General features: G+C 38.6%; 1 pseudogene; it reads right to left on the minus strand.

The window, feature by feature from the left end:
- Positions 1-617: 617 nt before the first annotated feature.
- LOC103740530 lies at positions 618-1,348 on the minus strand (annotated as a pseudogene).
- Positions 1,349-4,563: the final 3,215 nt, after the last annotated feature.

Raw genomic sequence — 4,563 nt, forward strand, 5'->3', positions numbered from 1 at the left:
TGCTCAAGACTACTTTTGCTAGTAATTGTAATTTTCTATAAATGAAAACCCAAGAAGCACTTAACTGCAAGTTTGGGGTGACTTTTGTTTGTCATTAATCATATCTATTGTTATCACAGACTGATCAGTCTTATTTAGGATTAATAACCTTTATCTTATTATTTATTTATTATTTATTATTACATTTATTGTAAGTGCCTGTGCACACCACAGTATGCATGTGGAGGTCAGAGGACAACTTGTCCAAGTTGGTTCCCTCTCTCCACTATGTGGGTCCCAGGGATCAAACTTAGGTCATCAGGTTAGGTAGCAAGTGACTGACCTACTGAGCCATGCCATCAGTCATTAAAATTTATTTTATATAGAACATGATGGTAGTAAATTTTCTATAGGTGTCTCTCCCCTTCACTGGAAATTAAAAATCTAACAATCCCAGAGACTGGGCTTCATAAAACTATTATAAATATGCATAATAGATCAGTTAGTATAGTACCTGGCCTTGTGGTCAGAATCATATCAATACCTATTGACTCTCTTATGAAAAGTAAAATCCACCAAAGAACTCACATGAATTCAGGTCAGCTCCTGCTTACAGGGGATTCCAAAACAACGAAATTTTAAGCACTGTAAGAAATGTCATAGAGGGGATCCTGTGAAAACTGTTCTCCACATATAAAGAAATTTTCTGAAAACCACAAATATGTGAGGAAAAATGGAAAGGACGACAAGGTGGCCCACTCTGCTTTAGTAGTGACCAGGTGACGCACATACCTTTGACTTCAAGGTTCCAGTGTAGATTCTGTACTAAACACGCACCAAATCATCACAGTACACCACTGATGAGCAAATCAGCGTGCTAAAAGCTCTTATTCCACACTAGATAACAAACCATAGTCTGACCCAGGAGCCTTGCTTGTTGTGAATTGTTTGAGCTGCATTTGGTAGAAAAGGATGGTCTGAATAAACATACACAATGAAGTCATAGAGTACCCATGGATGTAAGCAGCAAATAGTATTGTTTTCTGGAAATTTGCCACAAGAAAGAGTTCTGAATGACTTAATATTCCAGGTACAATTCCATCCTTGTTTAATTTGATGATAGTTCCCATCAGGATTCAGGGCGTGAGCTTGCTTATAGCAAACGTACGTGGTAGCAATACACAAAACAACAGCAATGTTTATCATGGCCCCAAACAGGCATCTTTCAGTACCAGTGTCTCTTATAAGGCAAGTCCGAGTTGACATGGTGGAGTGTTCCTGCAGTAATGCATGAAAATATGAAGGCAGCACATCTGCACATGGCAAGGACTGGTGAAAGGAAACTGAGGCCTTGCTGAAACAACCACATTCGAACAGGTCTACTGGGTCAACTTCATGTTAATTTTCTTGGCTTCTAGTTTTTAGAGCATGTAGAATAAAATCTTGAACCTTGAATCAGTGATGGCAAGCTCTGTGTAGTTTCAAGATCTCAGGTTGTATCTTTTTTTGGTCTTTAATATTAATTTTCTTTATTATTTTTATTTTCTGTGTATGAGTATATTGCCTGCATGTAGGTAAGTGCACCCATGTGAAGTTCCCGTGGAGGTGAGAGAGTTCATGTGTTGGATTCCCTGGAACTGGAGTTAAGGATGGTTATTAGTCACCACATAGGTGCTGGGAATCGAACCTGGGAATCGAACCTGGGGTCTCTGCAAGAGCAGCCAGTACTCTAACCACTGAGCCATTTCCACAGTCCCTCATACTGTATCTTTATTCCTCTACCCTGGACCTGTTTTTAAACTTTAAAAAAAAATTTTATTTTTATATTATGGGTATGAGTGTTTTACCTGAATGTATTAAGTATACCCATGTTGTGTAATGCCTGAAGAAGCCAGAAGAGGGAGTCAGATCTCTTGGAACTGGAGTTATGGATAATCAATTGTTAGCAGTCATATGGGTGCTGAAAATTGAGACCAGGTCCTCTGCAAAAGCAGCCAGTGCTCTTACTTGCTGAGCCATCTCTCTAACCCTACCTGGACTTGTTTTATGAGTTCACAAAACTTCAGTCTTCAGAACTGCCCCAATCTATGCCTTTTGCACATCCTGACCAATCCGTGCCAGCTGGAGTCTGGGGTTCCAGAGATTGCTGGCAGGAATCAGGGAAGAGCCCTGAGGCAGGCTCCAACATATTATTATATTAGTAAGTAACATACTCAATGCAAAAATATTTGAGTGCTTTTATTTTTACTGATACATTCAGAATCAATTCATAAATCATATAGAAGTTCATTTATGGTAACTTGTATATAGTGTCATATTTTTCATTGACTAACCACAGATCAGGATAATTACAGTAAATTCAACTCTCATAAACATTTTACTCTTTGTATACATTTGTAATCCATGTCTTTAATGATAAAAGAGAGAGGAAAACAAGAGGGAAAAGGCGTAAGGGGTGGTGGTGTGTGCTCTCACAGACCAGAGGAGGGTGTCAGGTGTCCTGCTCTATTACTCTTTTCCTTATTCCTTTGAAATGGGGTCTCTTACTAAACAAGGAGCTATGGTCAGCAAGCTCTAGAACTCCTCCTGTCTGTCTACCGCAGCGCTGGGGTTAAGACAAATGCCATAGCTAGATTTTTATGTAGGTGTTGGGTTCCCAGCTCAGGCCCTAATGCTTACACAAATACTGTTTTATCCACTGAACTATCTTTCCCACTTAAGAAAACTTTTTTATACTGTCAATTCTTATAAATACTATAATTGGTACCCAGAATTCTTATAACTACTATGATGGATACTTAGATTTCTTTCACCCAGTTGTAATGAATTCCTACAAATCTAGTCTAGGAAGGATAGGACCAGTACAGAATCCAGTGTATAACACCATGAATCGTTAAACAAGCTAACATGTCCCAAAACAAGCTGTTCACCTTTCTCTCCGAACATATGGGGAAGTACCATCTGTATTATATGTTTGGTTGTCCAAGACTAGAGAGCTGAGCTTCAGCTTGGTCTCTTTTGTCTTCTTTGACTACTTCCCTACTCCAAATAGCCAATAAGTCTTATCTCTTCCCGCTATTTAAATCTTTGCCTACTTGCCCTCTATCCCTTGATTTTTACCTTGATTTACATGACTGTCACTTACTGGCTACTTGGATTTCTATAAAGCTTCCTAACTTTGTCTAGCTCCTCTCTTTTTCAATCCATTTGTCACATTCCAGCCACAGCATTGTAATTTCCTAAAAATATATCTGCATGGTTTTACTGCTTAAAAATAAGGTTCAGGGATTACTGCAGAAGTGGGAACAGAAAAATTGTAAGAGCCAGAGTTGGTGGATGATCCCAAAGAAACAGAGCCTTCCAGACAGCTGGGCAGTTATTCATATGAACTCACAGCAGTGGTGGCAGCACACATAAGTCACATATAAGCTCAAGAGAGACAAAATCATAATATAATAGTGGGGAAGTAAGTAATAAACCCAACCAACCAGAAAAAGTTTTGGTAACCTGCGGCTGCCCGGAGAGGGAGAGTCATTCTCATTTAAGGGTGAGACTCTTGGTAGGTTGACCAGGCTCCAGTTGATGGACCCACATCTAAGGGCATTTGGGGATCCAAATTTGACTTTATTGGCCTTAATCCACACCCCCCCCACACACATTTGTATATGCATAAATATCTTTTTCTAGTGTATATTTGAGTACATGAAATTGGGTGGGGGTAGTAAAATGGATGCAGCTAGGGTGGGATCTAAATGTTAAAATATATTGTATGAAATTTGCAAATATTCAAAAAGAATCAAAAATAAATAAGTAAATAAATAAATATATAAAATCATCAAATAGCTTTCGGTCTAAATCCCAAACTTCTTAACATGACTTACAAAGGCTGTTAGTATGTGGCTTCTATTTAGTTCAAATGAATCTGCATACTCACCCCTTCGTGCTGAAGCCATGTAGGACTGACAGCTGTTCACACAACTCTCTGCTGTCTCTGACCTTGATAAGCTGAAAGTATCTTTATCCTTCATTGTTCTCCTCCGAGTCTCCCAGGGTCTCCTGAATTCACTATGCACACTCCTATCCCATTCATTTGGCATTCAACAGATACCTGGCTGGTGTCTGCGGCATTCCTGGTGCTTGCGTAGGTATTTAGACTATGTAGCTGTATGGAAACCCAAACCCTCACCTCCATTAAGCTTGTGATCTTCTAAAATTGTTTATTTCACTGTTCTGCCGACTCAACTCTCTTCCTTTCTAGATGAAGACAGAGATTCTCTTAAGAATATTGTGTTTTGTTTGGAACAATGTTCTACAAGAGCAGTCACTGAAAGAATGAAGAAACTGATCAAATGTAAAGCAAGGAAACATAATGATATATTTCTTTTACTAGAGGTCATTGCAATTATTTTGAAGCCAGGAAATAGTGTTTTGAAATAAGTGTCTATATTTTCTATATTATTTAGGAATTTAAAGACTAGACATATGGACACACTTTTTAAATTTTATATATATGTATAAAACTCCTTCTCCCCTAAGCTTGCCACCTTTATCTGACTATATGGAGAACAGTCTCTGTGGAGAACA

This window comes from Nannospalax galili, unplaced genomic scaffold, assembly GCF_000622305.1.
Source record: "Nannospalax galili isolate Female #2095 unplaced genomic scaffold, S.galili_v1.0 scaffold999, whole genome shotgun sequence".
Classification (NCBI taxonomy): Eukaryota; Metazoa; Chordata; class Mammalia; order Rodentia; family Spalacidae; genus Nannospalax; species Nannospalax galili.